Genomic DNA, 16,645 nt, shown 5'->3' on the forward strand with positions numbered 1-16,645 from the left:
GGTACCAGATCGGACTCGCTCTTTCCGCCATGCCGGTAAAAACCAATACTTACCGCCAACCTCGGAATGAGGCCCTATGACCCTTAACATGCCTTGGTTTCTAAATGGATTGGTATGATTTGACCATATCATAATTGTTCACGGTGGAATTGACCGTAGTCAATTTCGCTGCAAACCCAAGTGTGCTGTGGACAAAATCAACACATCCATGTCCCCCTCTGATCCCCCAATACATCCCCACCCTCCCCCACTTACCTATGAGCTCTGCTTTCATTCTAACCTTGCAGCGTCAGTTCCGTCCTGTGGGATGTATCAACCCACTCATCCTAGCCCTGCAACATCACTGTGCATTGCTGGCAGCAGAAACATCATAATGGCCGCCGGAAAGCATGCTGCTCGCTAGAAATCACCAGAAATCGCGCAGCGAAAACCTGAAAAATAGGCCACTATCCAGCTTCAATTATAACAGAAGCTTGACGAGTTGTTGGCATATGAATTGCACAAAATCAATTGTTGAGGATTTTATTAACAAATCGTCCTCTTCAAGAGCAGCAGGCCCTGATGGCCTTACAAATTACATGTTTAAACAGAACACAAATGAGTGGGCGTGCATCTTAAATAATGCCTTTCACCACATTTTGCAAATCAAAGTTATACCAGACTCATGGCGAAAATCTGTGGTCGTACCAATATACAAAAAAGGTGATCGTAAGGATCCTAAAAGCAATTGCCCGTTTGCATTATTGGATGCTCCAGGCAAACTTTTCTCTAGGTTAGTGCTAAGAGAATTTTACGGCTGGTTGGCTAAATTTGGGCAACGTGATCCTGCACAGACTGGTTTTGTAGCTGGTTTAGGAACCGCTGTAAATTTGATCACTCTAAATGCCATAAGATTCCAAGCCCAGAGTAAGAGACAACCAAGATATTTTGCATTTGTGGATCTCCATTCCGCTTTTGACTCTGTGTCAAGACCAAAACTTATGGACAAATTAATCAAAGCGGATTGCCCCTCAACCTTAACTGACATTATTTTTGCTCTTCATTCTCACACAAAGGTTTTTATAAGACTGAATATTGAGGGTCTTTTGTCAAAACCAGTTGTCACGAATAGAGGTTTGAAACATGGGTGTATGTTAGCTTCAGTACTTTTGAATTATTTTATTAATGATGTTCGTTGGATTTTCACCAAAGTAGTGGCTGATGCTCCTAAACTAAATGGGGTGAAAATCAGCGATATGTGGTATACAGATTACCTTGTTTTAGTATCTAAAACTCAGAGCGGCTTACGTAATTTTTTGTCCACACTCTGCTGCTATTTCAGAGAGAATGAACTGGTGGTAAACAGCAATAAAACACAGATTGTCATGTATGTACCCAAAGGTCTTCGCAAGCATAATTTGGAATGGAAAATAGAAAATACCATCGTAAAAGTAGTCCCAAATTATATTTATTTGGACCTCATTTTTGATGGTTGTCCTTCACTCCTTTCACAATTGAGCAAAATAAAACAGAAGCTAACTACTGTAACGCTCACCTGACTCCCACGGAGGCGCTGACCTGGTTCGCGCTGCTGTGACCTCTTCTAAGCTGATGCGCAGGGTTCGGAAGACGGACTGGACCGGGCCCCCAAATCTGGCTTGTCTTGCTCGCAGAAGTATCCTTCTGTAGGCGAAAATAGGGTGTTAACTGTCTGCGGGGTAATGCAATCAGCCTCCCACTTTCCCCTCTCACCCTCCTAGAAACCCTTCTGTGATTCCTTGTAGCGTCTCACCTTAGGGTCTGGAGGGACGAGCTCTCCATCCTGCTTCTGATGCAGGGGCGCGTTGGTATCCAGTTACTTCACTGGATTTTCGGATTGGTGAGAACCAAACTTGCTTGGCTTCCAGGTAAGTTTTTTGATAAGAGGTTCCCCTTGTGTCCATGCATTAATGTACTAATGCTAGTGTCTTTTTCCCCATAGGGGCCGGGGTACGGAATGCCGGGGAACAGGCACCGACCCGAGATGAGAGGTGAAATCCTTGTAGAAATCAGGTAAGTCTTTAATGAGCGTTTTTTGGTAATGTCTTTTCATTCGCTCATTAACGCTGTCGACTCTTTTTCCCCTTAGGGGCCGGGGTCCGGAAATGCCAGGATGCGGTGCGGACCCGAAATGAAGAGGGAATGAATCAACAGGTAATTCTTAACATGGAGATTTAGCTTTCCTTATTCCCTTCTCTTTCTCACCTTTTGTTCTGGTCTTTTTCTCCCTAGGCGCTGGGGCGTGACTGCGAATCCGGATGATCGCTGCTGAACATGGAGGCACCCTGTAAAGGTGAGTGGAATGTGGCGCTGCAGCGATCGACGCGATGAGCTTTTAAATAAAAGTCTTCCTTTTCAGGATTGTCGGCGAGATGTCTCCGGGATGCGGATTTAGCAGGTAAGGACTTTTCCTTCTTCTGTTCTCTTCTTCTCTTCCTTTGCAGGTGATCCAAGATGCTGGCAGGCGTGGCAGAAGTCAGGATGCAGGAGCAGACACGGTGAGCGTCCAGCTGCTAAATGCAGAACAACGCGAAGCACGTGTGGCTGTTCGGGTGGGGTTTAAATAGCCTTGGAAGAAGTTCCAGGTATGTATCCTTCCTCCAATCAGGTATGTATCCTTCCCCGACCATGCCCGGATGGTAAATTAGTCCCACAGGTAAAGTAGTTCCTTTCAGGCCTCAAGGAGACCGGAATCCTGCAGCATGGTCTGCATCAGGTAAGTGCACCCAAGCACTTCCACAATGAGCCTGGCACCCATGGCGCCAGGACTGATGTCTTTTATGAGCCTGGTGCCATAGGCGCCAGGACACTGTCCAAAGGGCCCCTATATGGGGTTGCTGGGTCCTTCCTTGGGGACTGGATGTCCGCTTTCGGGGACGCAGGGCTTGAACCGGCTCCCCGGGAGCGGGCATCATGACAACTACTGCCATTTATCAAACAAGATTAATTGTCTCGAAATATGACTAATTTTCTATAAAGTCTGCCATTACATATTGGAGTCAGAATGTAGTAGCCACTGTACTCTATGGCTTGGAAACTTACATTATCGCATCGAAATTTTTGAACTCTTTGGAAGCTAAATTTTGGCGTGCTACTTTACACCTTCCACAATGCATCCCTGGAGTGCTGATTCGCTATGAATTAGGTTTAATTTCATTAACTGATTTGTACAATTGGCACCTATGAGCCTTGTGACGTAAATGCCTTTTGTCCTCATGGAATAATACCACACTAGCCACTATCTCTAGCTATTTACTTAACTCAACTGAAGTGTTCCCAAAACAATGGTCTACAAACATTCTAACTATTATGGTGAATGCTGACATTTCCCTTGACACCCTTGTATCTAATCCAGAGCGAGCTAAAAAGAAACTTTATCTGATGGACTGGATTGATACAAGAGCCAAATGCTTACTATATAAAGATTTTGACATCTCAGTATTTGGACCTAAACGTTATAGAGATACAGCTTCCTATTTATGTTTGGCACCTTCTGCTGCTACTAGAAATGCTATTCTACGTTTGAGGTTCAATATCTGGCCTACTCGTGAGGTTAAAGCTAGAAGAAAGCAGATTGCTTCAGACGCTAATTGGTGTCGGTTTTGCAAAAATGTGGATATTGTTGAAACATTACAGCATGTAATTATTGATTGTCCAGAACTTACAAACTTGAGGAGAACTCACTTTGTTAGACATCTTGCGTATTTTGCAAAAATTGATCCTAGAAATCGATGGGTAGCTTTAGCAGCTACTGAATACATGAGCATCAGATTAGCAACTATTAATTTTCTGATGGCATTGAAATGGAATGAATGGTAGTCAATTGCCTTCTGAGTATATTTTATTTTAAACTGTCTGGATTATAAATATGACTTTTAAAGGTTTTATGTTTCTTTTTCTTGTCCAATTTTACATGATGGATTTTTATGGTTGCATTATGTTATTGCATTTGAAATTGTAGTTGTAATTGTAATCGTGTAATTGTATATTGTTCTTTAACTATAAAAACAATGTTTTTCTTCTTAGAATATATTGTTATTGTTAATGAATTGATAAGAATGTATGAATTGAAAAAGTTGATTTATTTCAACTATATTCAATAATATTCCGCTTTTGCCTATGTTAGTGAGCACAGAAGATCACTGCCAAAAACCACCATTGGGCTGCCCACAAAGTAGCATGAAACCACTTGGAAATAGCAATGCTGATTGAAAAAGAAACACAGAGTTGTTTGAAAATCTGTTTTCTTGATTGTCAAAAATTGCTAAAATCGTGGCTCACAAATCGCCTAAAAGATCCAACCTCTTTGTTGGGTGTTCCACATCATTTACTGCAAGAATCCAAACAAATACCATGTCAGCAAGAATCATATGTTCTCAGAACAAAATCCTATTTTAAAGATACTTGATGGAAAGACAGCTGTCAAAATGGGTGTAATACCGTTGCTCATCTCTACCAGAAAGCTGGCGTTTTAAAACCATTTTGTGTAAAGTTGAACAACTGAACTCAAACTATGCCAAAGAAGAGATTTCTATCAAAATGCCATACAGAGTGCCACACAGTGATTTAATGTTCAAAAAGACTTGATTTAAGGATATCTTGCTTATTTTAAGTTTATAAATGTTATTTTCTTCCGAGGGAACTATGTTACAATTGATCAGAAAGTAACCTGATGCAGTTAAAACTCCAAAAGGCCTGCTTCCCCTGAACACCCTTCACACCTTGTCATTCCCACCAGAAGGAGGATGTTGCATTGGCATTCTAATCAAGAGGGGAGGAGATTCTCTCTGCAGCCCGGACAAAGGAACAATAGATGCTTTGGACTGAATAGGGAATGCTAATTTGGGGTGTAACTGACCACAAACTGCTGGCAGGAAACAAGACATGTCACCCTCTGAGTCAGCCCAGCTCTGGGGGCGGACCAGACTGAGATGTGGATTTAACATTGGAGTAAATGTATGTTTTATAAAAATGCTTATAACAAAGTGTACTGAACTGCCAAAAATGTGAAACTTTGAGATTGTGAAAATGAAAAATTTACTCACAGTTTAAGACTAAGCTGGACTCTGTGCAATGCTCTGAGACTAAACCCTGGAATTTATAGATACTGTGTTTATGCTAGAAACATGAAAAGTTACAGTAATATGCCCAGAGAGGATATGCATGCATGTATCAAATTTGGTGCAGAATGAATATTGAGAAACCCTCCAAAAGCGCGAAAATGTTGTCATTTTTTAACCCAAGCTCGTAGAAACATGGGACTTGAACAGAAATGTACCTTAAGCAATCTGTCATGTAATTATGTATTCTCAACAACTTGTGTATCTGGGAAATATGTTTTTTTGGGAAAAATAGATTTTCTATGTAAAAGCAAAAGGGAGGGATTTCTTTTGGACCATAAACACAGCATCACTCTGACTCCTTCTGACACGCTGATCCTTTCTCCAATCAGGGGATAGGAAATACTCTAACCTATCAGACCCTTAGAGGGTTGGGCATTGTAGAATCAGCCTCCCCACCCACTTTGGAAATACATAAATAGGGACTGTGAGGACAGATAGGACACACATTTTTCCACTACTCAACTGACTTCTTGGTGCAGCACCCTGCAGGAAGACTCCAGACTCTAGATCTAGAACCAACCTCTAGAACCAAACTCTAGAACCCTAAAGCAGAGGCCTAACCCAAACTGAACTCTTTGCAGCAGGCCTTCAGAATCTTTTGCAACCAGATTCTAACCCCTAAACGTCCAAGGGGCATCTCAAAATCCAATAGCCTGGCTGAGCTGTTTTGCTTCTAGCTAAGAAACCTGTTCTAGAACCAAGATCCACACCCAGAAAGCAGCGCTGTTCCAGAACCCGTCAGATCCAGTCCAAAAGGCCATGCAGACTGCAGTGCAGTGCTGACAGCAGAACCCAGAGTGCCTGAGACCTGTCCGGTGGCGAGAGTGAAGCCAAACCCTTGACCAGATCTTTGACGAGGCCCACTCCATTCTAAAGCCTAGGAGTGAGTATCTAGTCTCAAACTGTGCATAGTCATCTCTTAGTCTAAAGTAATCTTATTCCAACCATTTCCACTTATCCAGAACTGCATTATAGAATCCTGTGTCCATCCTGAATCCTTTCCATTATATTATCTGTGATAATTTTAGCAATAATCATCTTTGCGCTGATATTTTCTGAAGAGGGACAAGTCTTTTGACGGACAAGGATCAGAGAGGAGGTGCCCTGTTCTGGTGGCTGCCCGTTAAGTGTCTTGCTTCTTCATAGCTCCTTAATATAAGCCTATCCTTGTTGCTAAATCTTTAGTGCGCGATCTGTCATTTTTGAAATCTTGACTTTATTTCTGAAAAATCTATCTAATTTAACTGTCATTTTGAAGCTAAGATCCTAAGCTTTCCAACAAACCTAAAACAACATTCCAATTCATTATAGTTTTTCCGTAATCGCGTTTCACGCACGCGGAAAAATTGCAGCGAATTGCAATTTAGCTATATTTCACCACTTGTCAAAATAGCTGTTTCTTGTTTTAAACTGCTGAAACTTGTTTTCAATCTGATAATCATTCATGAATCGTTGCTAGTGTTGACTGTACCAATTCAAAGTAACTCTCACTAATCCTGAATCTGCTTTAGTGAATTAAAATCATTTTAGCATATTTTCCCATTCATTGCTATCCCATTCAAAAGTATTTGTGCCTGTTTTAAAATCATACCTGTTTTCTCTAAGCTTGCTGGGGGAACTGGAACTGAACTGCATTATTGATAATAATCCTGAAACCTATGTGCCCTCATTTCTATCTCTTCATATTGCATAGTGGGGGGAGTGAGTAGTCACAGGGGAAAAAGTGATCATATTGTCTTTTGATTGAAACCATATCTAGTTTATTTCTGTGTTGCATTCTTTCCCATCTTGCATTTCCTTGAACCATTAAAGTATTCTCTGCTGCCTTATTCTTCTATTCCTACTCCTAAGAGAGATTGTTGATATTGTCATATTACCCATTACTGATTACTGTTCATATTCATAAGTGTGCTATTCAGATATTATTTTATTCATAAAAGTGTGATATATATATTGTTCAATTCTTCAAATAAACCTTTTAATTTGCAAAACAAACCTACTTCTTGGCTCAGTGAGGTCGGGGAGATCCAAAGAGAGGGGCATTATATAAGGGTTCATCATCCAGATTTAAAGAACTTTGACATAAAAATATATAAATAAGGGCTTCCATTGGGCATCCCAGACTAGGCATTGACTTAGTTGGAGTGCTGGATTGAAGTCACTTACAGATTGGGGGCTCGGTAGCCGGGACTTCTGGATTAGAACTACCACTTGTGCAGCTTAATACAGTGTGCTAACTGACAGGATACATACTGTAAAAGCACCCCTCAAAAGGGAACGCTCTAAGGAAACGGTCTGTTTTGCAAAATAAAATAATAAACTTCTGTAAGTCAGAAAGGAAATCAATTTCCAGAATGGCGACACTGGTAGACATCAAGATAGCTAAAGAGCACCTCTTACATAAGCTATTTGTGAGAGGTGAGTGGACTGAGCAGGACCAGAATGCATGGTTGCAGGCGATCACACAACAGGTCACTGCAACTGGGTTAGATATCTGGGGAGATCAGGGTCCCTAACATGTGGCCCTGAGTGAACTATAAATGGCCCCTTACGCCAAGGATGAGCACAATAAGATTGCCAGGGTAGCGGCATACCTATATTTATCTATGGGAGCCATAAAGGACAAATGTGCTGAAGGCCAAGAGCTGGCAAGTAGGCAACTGTTGGCATTAGAGAAGGCCCAATCTGATCTGGACTCTTCTGAGCACAGGCTGCAGAGGAGTCAGGAGTCAGAAAACGAAAGTAGGCAGTATCTAGTTAAAATCAAAGAGGATATGGGTATCCTGCAACAGGAAAGGGCAGATCAGGATACCAGAATTCTGGCCTTGCAGAAGGAGTACCAAGAAGGTTTGGACTCACTACTGCAGAGCCAGAAAAAGCTGGAGCAACAACTGGATTTCAATAGGGTATGCGCAGAGCAGGTAGTCACCCTGCAAAGCCACCTAGATAGAGAAAAGGCAAAGTGCAACAAATTACTTCTGAAAGACCTGGACACCCAGGCAGAATTTGAGGAAGAGCGCCAGAAAGCTGGTGCCCTTCAAAGGCAGAGGGACGACCTGGCGGCACAGAGGCAGGCCCTTGCTCAGGAAAGGGATACCTTAGGCCAGGAACTCTGTAACTTAAAAGGGAGGCTGAAAGAAAATCACCTGGCCCTCCAAGGACTGGGTGACCTCCAAAAAGAGCATCAAAACTTGTTAGAGCACACCAGGAGGGTGGAAGATGCTCTGGCAAGAAAGGAACAGGCCAGTAGGGATGGCAATCAGGAGGTAACCCTCCTGCAGCAAAGACTGGCCCAGTAATCCAGGACCAACTAGGAAGCACAGAGGGAAAATGAGGCTCTCTGTCAGCACAATGATAGGCTCCAGCAACAGGTAGCCATGCAAGAGAGACTGAGAGAGTCTAGTAAGGCCTTGATTGAGTAACTGAAAGCACAGGCTCTTGCATGGCAACAGGGAGCAGGGGCTGACAGAGATGAGGTCCGCTGGGAAAGGGAAACACCTGAGCATAACCTTAGGAGCCCTAGTGCCAGAGGCCTCCATCTCTCCCAGTCCCTGGATTCTGCCACCACCATGTCCCCTGGCGCACATGAGCCCAGGGCCACGGGGATGGAAGATTACTATCCAGTCAGAAGTATGGGTCTCATAGGCCAGTACCTCCCAGGAATGGATGGCGGGGCAACTGGGTATGGGCACCCAAGTACAGTGCAATTTAATGGGGAACCCGAGGAGAGTAGGCCCACTAAGGGCATCCAGAAAGCCTCTGCCCAGTTAGGTCAGTGGAGGGGGTACCCATCAAATCCTGGCAGCAAGGAGGAATCTGAAGACTCCTCTGAACTGCGCAGGACACAGGAGACCAGGTCCCCACATTCTGCCAGCCATTCCCAGGCTCGCAGAATCCAGGAAAACCTGGAAGATCAGACGGGCACCTCTGTGAGCAGTGCCTCTGAGTCAGAGGATGAATGGACCAGGGTTACCTGAACCAAGAAGGCCAATAAGGCAAAAAGGGCCTTGCTTAAGGACCCCTTAAAACAGATTAAGGCAATAACGAGTGTTATCACGCCTTATCACAAGAACGCCAAGTATACTGTGTGGGAACACTTAGAGCTCTTTGAACAAATGATGGAGACTTTCCATTTGAAAGACAGCAGTAGCTGCATTCAGTATGTCAAATGGACATTCTCCCCAGAATACTCCAGTTTCTTTGCGGAGGACCAAAATCATTTAAGATGGTCCACATATAGGGCGGCCATCGTAAAACACTTTTCTGTTCACCGAAATCCCCAAGAGGCTTGCAAGGCAGCCTACAATTTGCAATGTGGGGAGGATCAGGCCCCACAAGAATTTGTGCAGGAGTTGAAGCGTGCCTTTGCGTAGACTACCAAAAGAGTGCGCACGGACAGTAAAGAATTTGTGAATACGTTTTTTCATGCGCTACCCAAATACATCATGACCCAGCTAGTGAGAGATTTTCATGAGAAAAGGTCACTAGAGTGGGTCATTGAACAGGCCACCCGAATCTATGAGGTGCAGAAGCCCATAGAAATTAAAAATAATGCTCAGAAAAGCCCCAAACCGACCAGCACCCCTGCCGCTGCCAAGATGGCAGAGGTAAAGGTTGCCCCCATTTTTGATTTGGAGATGGGGGGGCCTAAAAACCTGCCTGCACAGAATAATGCTAAGCCTAGAAGGCCCTCAGGACAGTCACAGACAGGGAGTCAAGGAGGTAGTCCCACAAATGGGGTCCCTCACTCCCCTGACTATGTAAGTCCCCGCTACAAGGGAAACCGACCCATCCTGGGTTATGTGTGGACTCCTCCAGCCAAGGGGGGGATCCAACCAAGCACCTAACCCGGGGAACTTCCCTCCTAATTTCCCCCAGGAGGGCAGAAATTCACCAAATCCTGGGCAGAACTTTTTCCCCAGGTATCCTCAAAATGTCCAACCCCAAAAAATCATCCATCCTTCTTTCCCCAATTTCCTGAGCCCAGACCACCTAATCCGGGAGAGAGGAGGCCAAGGGTGGAGGCATAACCCAAATCTTCCCAACCTGGGGTACTACCAGAGAAGGGATAGCTACCCTTCCTGGGATCAGCCCAGGGGAGAAAACAGAACCCTGTATCAGCCTGAGCAGGTTTTACAGCTTGAGCGCCAGGTCCAAAATATGGCACACGATCTGGGTCGCATGCTGAGGGCTCAGCAGAACCCTCCGGTGGGCCTGCCGGCATAGAACGCCCCAAACTCTGGACCTGGTGCTCCAGAACAATGACGGGGGCAGCACCCTGATAACTCACTGGTTCCCAGGGAGGAGGCACAAGGGGAACGGGGGTGTAAATCCTTGGAGGAAGCATCCTACCCCACTTGTAAACAGCCCCTGGAAACCCAGGAACCAGAAACAAAATCTCCTGCCCCTGAAAGCCTGCCACCCAAGGAGCAGAGGGGGGATAGGAGAAACAAAGGACTAAAACAGACCCATTTTGAGGAGGAGGTACAGATCTTCCAATTTGAAGGAGAGGGATACTCAGACGATCCTGGGAAAAGGATCTTCTCCTTCAGAGATGGGGGAACTCCTCCCAAAGAAAAATGGGTCCCTAGGGATTCAAATCCAGACTGGGTAGATGTGGGGACTGAGCTCGCGCCACCCATCATCCCATCCCAGAACCAACAACATCAAAATCCACTGGTTCAAACCCATCCTGGTGACTGCATCCAAAAAGGGGGGGCGGCCCAGAACCGGAACCAGGGGAACCAAAACCGCTCCGATCTCCAGTTGCCAACTTTTTCTTTCAGATTCCCAAGACTCCCCACAGAATTCTGCCTAAATCTCTTCTCTCTCCATGTCCAAAACCAGAAGATTAGCCCATTAGTTATCCAAAAATGTTCATTATCTGTGCCCCCTTGCGGAGAAGGAGGGAAGATACTATGCCCCGGTTCAAGTACAGGGTACAATTTTGACACTGGTGGACACTGGATCCCAAGCTACCCTTCTGTCCCAAAAAGGCCTTTGATGAACTAAATTCAGGAAGGGGGGAGAATTATCAAATTCCTCTCACCTCTCTTCCTGGACAACTTCAGAACTTTGACGGGAAGGAAATTCCCGTCGAGGGGACTGCGGATTTGGACATTAAAATTGGGCGACACAAGGTGAAACACCCAGTCATAGTAGTGACTCCAGAGGGCACCCCTTGTTTACTAGGGAATGACCTCCTGAGAAGGTTGTCACCCCTTATAGATTGCGTAAGCATAGTTCTCTGGACCCAGACTAGCCGTCGCATAAAATTAAAACAGAGTGTCAACCATGTTAGTTTAAACGGCACATGCCACATGGTTGAACAAAAATCTGACCAAGTACAATTTCACTTCCAGAACAACCAAATTCCAGACGTCACAGTAATAGCAGTAGGACAACAGACTGGTGATGGGGGGTCCTCTCTATTTCTGAAAATCAACCTTCCTTCCAGTTTAAGGTGGTATTACACACTGGAAGGAAACACTCTGAAATTCTTTACCAATCCACAATCCGACATTCCCACTCCTATAGTCCAGAACAATGTGAAATCAGCTCACAGCCTGGCTGATGTGCAGCAAATTGGAGAGCAGTTGTTCATCCCAATTCAGTTAAATGAAGGGAAGGACTCTGTTCTCGGCCAAGTGTGTGTGAACAACGGTAAGAGCTTCATCAGCGAAGCCAATTTCCGCCAGCTCCCAAAAGATCCAGCCATTCCCACATTCAAACTGAAAGACAAATGGGAAATGGATCTGGAAACCCCCAATTCCAAACATCTCCTGCCAAGCCGGTGTATGCTCAAAATTTCGATAGGCAACAAGAGCATAGTCCATAATTGTTGGGTCGTGCGAGACGTCACTGCCGTCTTTTACTTAGGCAGTGACATTCTCCATCGCTTTGCCATTAGTTTGGACCTAATAAACTTCAAAGCTTGGTCCCGATGAGCAGATAATCCCATGGGCTTTGATGATCAAGAAAAAGCATTTAGGTCAGCTCGATTGCTACCTTATGCAGTTGAAATTCAGATTGGAGAAAAAGTCACCATCCAAGAAAGGACCCGACAATTCTCCCTGGGAGTGAAGGTTAAAAGAGGACAGAAATTGAAAAACCCTGATGCCTATATTCATTTAAATGCTTCTCTCCAACAACAAGGGTTGGGGGTAAACCCAACACCACTAGTCAATGTGGAACATGACACCATTCCCATATAGGTGGATAACAGCGACTTAAAGAGTATCACTTTAGCCGCAGGCACCATTATTGGAATGGTGGTTGATGACCGACATTTTTCCATTCATCTAGGTAATGAACTGTTAGGACCAATCCCCAAGGACTGTTTTGACAGTGACAGTGATGACAACACAACACCAGACAGGATCTTTACCCGGCATGGGGGAACTTCCTGGTGCACACTTCCTGCCCTTATGGCAAGGAAGATGTGACTTGTGACTTCAGAAGGGATGAGGTAATTTTCCAGGTCCATGAGGACTGCCTTTCCCGCCTGAAGCCACCAGTCCAAATCAGCACTCTGACCAGGGACTTCTCCACCCAGCTGGAGGAGGCCGCTGAGATAGCGAAACCAGAAGTTTTTCCAGGCTTCAGGCAGATAGGTGAAGAGGGAGTCAACCTAGCTGATGCCTGTGTGACTCTGGAGCAGAAGCAAAAGTTGAAACAAGTTTTCTTGGATTTTCAAGATCTCTTTGCGGTGGACTCATATGATTGTGGTTGCACCGGCATCTACACAACAAAAATTCCCACGGACCCTGGTATGACTCCAGTGTTTGTGAATCAATATCTCTTGCCTCTCGCATCAATGGAGTCCCTGACTGAAATCATTAAGAACCTTGAGTCCCGTGGGATAATCCGTTCAGTCCACAGCACCTTCGATAATCCGGTGCTGGGGATATTGAAGCCAAACGGCCAGTGGAGACTCTGCGCCGACCTAAGGGAGCTCAACAAATGGGTCCATACTTCCCGATGGCCTCTTCCCTACATTGACCAAGAGCTGGCCCAGATCCAGGGGTCACAGGTATCCACGGCCATAGACCTGACCAATGGATACTGGACTGTACCTGTCAGTAGGGAGGATCAATACAAGCTGGCTTTTACCTTAGGGGGCCAGCAGTACACGAGGACCTGGACTCCCTTCGGATACCTCAACTCAGGCAATGAGTTCCACATTTTCCTACATAAGGCCATGCCCGACCTGGGTGAAAGGGGTACCCTGGCTTATGTAGATGATGTCCTCATCAAGAGCTCAACTGTGGAGGAACACATAGCAGAGATCTGTTATGTTTTGACACAGTTGAGGGCCGCCGGAGCAAAACTTTCCTTTCAGGAAGCACAGTGGTGTAGAACCCGTGTTAATTTCTTGGGGCATGAGATTACTCATCAGGGTCTCTGTCCCCAGGAAAAGAAAGTGGAAGCACTCCAGAAACTGAAGGACCCCACAACTCTGTGGGAACTAAGGAGCCTGCTTGGACTGACTTATTACAGTTGAAAGTTAATTGAGGGCTACGCAGAGATCACTAGACCCCTGATTCATCTCCTGAAGGGGGGGGGTCAAGTGGGAATGGTGTCCAGAACAATCTGAGGCAGTAAGACAGCTCAAAAGAAGCCTCTCACAAGCGCCTTGCCTAGCTTACCCTGTCAGAAACAAGGAGTTCTTCCTGGAGACAGGGTTCTCTAATACGTGCTTGACTGCAGTATTATACCAAAAGCATGACAAGGTCAATAAAGTAATCTCCTATGCAAGTAAGACTTTATCCTCTGTGGAGGAAACATTCAATGATTGTGAGAAGGCACTCCTGGCAACGGTGTGGGCATTGAAGAATTACCGCCCGCTTATCCAGTGGGGACACATCATAGTGGAGCCTCCGCACCAGCCTCTGCAATATCTCCAAAGTGACAGAATCCGGGCCGGAAATGTGAGTAATTCCCGAATTACTTCCTGGATTCTGTCAATGCAAGGCTTTCCTGTAGAGGTCAGATATGGCCAAAACAAGAAGAGTCCCCTCGCGCAAGGTCTGGCTGACTTGCATGATTGTGCCAGAGAAAACTGTCTCGAGTCTAAAAATCAATGACAACATGGAGGCATACCTTAATTCCCCACACAAAGTCTTTGAAGAGGAAAAGTGTGAGGGAATGCCCACTGTCTATGTGGATGGATGCTCTTACCATGTTGACAACAACGGGGAGAAAGAACTTGTGGCCGGCATAGGGAATGCATGGGTGAATGAGTCCCCAGAACCCTCTGCTGGGTACAAGATTGGTCCCCGAAGTAGTCAAGTGGCAGAATTGATGGCTGTGCATCAAGCCATCGTCACTGCTGTCTAACATCAACTCCACAAACTGGTCATATTCACAGATTCAGATTATGTACGGAACGGGTTCATGGAGCACGTGGTTAATTGGAAAACCAGAGGCATGCTATGTGCTAATAACAAACCCTTGAAACATGGGAAGTTAATCCAAAATATTGATGATCTGGTCACCTCGAATGGGATGACCATCTACTGGAAAAAGATCAAGGGTCATTCCAAAATAGAGGGACCAGACAAAACTGGAAACGACTTAGCTGATCAGCTGGCCAAAACCAGGGCCATCCAAGGGGATCTAATAGAGATCGAGCGCCTGTTGGGGGAAATCCATGTCACTGCTATCACTAGCTCCCAGACAAGTGCTCACAATGATCTTTCAACTGCACAATGGAGTAAGGAGACCCCAGATGCTGATTTGATTACGGCTCAAAAAGGGGATCCAATAATTGGTAAGTTCATGGACACATTGAGGACCCCGAGAACTTTCCAGTGACAGATACCGATTACATTGGGTAAGAGGACCTCAGAGTGTTGATGAAATGTCCAAAAATGTTCTGAATCCAAGGCAGTTTGTTGGTAAGGAAATCCCTAGCTGGCCATGATCAGTGGGTGGTTCCTACCTCATTCCGAAGCCTGATGTTAAGTCACGCCCATGATGCGGCCACATCCGGTCATAGGGGGTTTCATACAACACTTGAAATCCTAAGAGAGGTTGCATACTGGCCACACATGGGGCAGGACCTCGACCAATACTTGAAGGGGTGTCTTGTGTGTGCACAATTTCAGCCAACATCCCTCACACACCGTGTGCCTCTCCAAAAGAGGGGGATGACACTTCCATGGTCAGATTTGCAAGTAGATTTCATCGGGCCCGTGAATCGCACCTCTAGGGTGAACAAGTACATGCTGACTGTGACATGCTTGTTTACTAAATGGGTGGAATGTCTCCCGGCCCCAAACTGCAAGGCAGAAACAGCAGCTGCCCTGATGATCAACCACATCTTTTCACGTTTTGGACTACCCCAAAGGATTGAGTCAGACAGAGGTAGCCACTTCACCAGCGAAGTCATGACAAAGATGTGGGAGATACTTGGGGTTAAAAGGAAGCTACATATTGCTTACCGACCAGCCTCTAGTTGTGTAGTAGAACGTTACAACAAAACCATTGTGAGCATATTAAAAAGGTTTGTGACAGATTCTGGGCCAAGTTGGGATATCCGATTACCTCTTGTCCTAATGGCCATCAGATCTACCCCTTCATCTGCAAGGACTGGACGCAGGATGGTGCTTCCCCAGCATCTGCTCTACAGGACCCAAGAGCATACATTGATCAATGCCTCCACAACTCATGAGCATGTTGAAAATTTAAGAAAACACCTTCAACATGCTTTTGCCTATGCTCAGCGAAATCTAGAAAGATCAGCCGACAGCATGAAGACCAACTATGACTTGAAGACTACTAGGAAAGAATAGAATGTAGGAGACCGGGTTTATCTATACAATTTCCAAAGGAACCAGGCCAAACAGCAAAAATGGAAGGGACCTTTTGAAATTGTAGACAAGATCTCACCAGTCGCCTGCAAGATCTGCATCCCCAAAGGCAGTTTCGCAGAAGGGGAAGACGAGTGGGTCCATATTAATCAGCTAAAGTGTTGCCATCCTAGGCACACTCTGTGGCAACTGGAGGAGTCTTCTAAAACCCCAGAGGGGGCCACTCCAGATCCATAAAATTCCAACCCTAAAATATTCCCTATATAGTCTATAAAATACAATAATGCAAATGTCTCCTGATTTATAAAATGTATATGTCCGCCCCACTACATTAATAGTGGTGGGGAAATATCTACAAATATGTTTTTGCTTTGTCATCCTAGGAGAGAAAGGGAGAAAGATAAATCATGGAGACTGACCAAGGAGGATGACCCGGGGACTGGGAGCCAAGATCCGAGGGGCCCGGGGTATCGCTCAATACTCCCATCAGGACTGGCAAGGAGATCCGATCGATCCACCCCTGATGGAGGAAAAGACGATGAACTTTGCCATTTGTGGAATCCGGAGAGATGAGTCTTACATCCCAGACTTGCGAAGTTCCACTGATGGAAGTTCAACAGCCATCACAAGAGGGGGGCTTGTGGGATGTATTAATCCACTCATCCAAGCCCTGCAACATCACTGTGCATT

Source organism: Ambystoma mexicanum, chromosome 7q, assembly GCF_040938575.1.
Source record: "Ambystoma mexicanum isolate Mex_15411 chromosome 7q, UKY_AmexF1_1, whole genome shotgun sequence".
In the NCBI taxonomy this organism is placed as follows: domain Eukaryota; kingdom Metazoa; phylum Chordata; class Amphibia; order Caudata; family Ambystomatidae; genus Ambystoma; species Ambystoma mexicanum.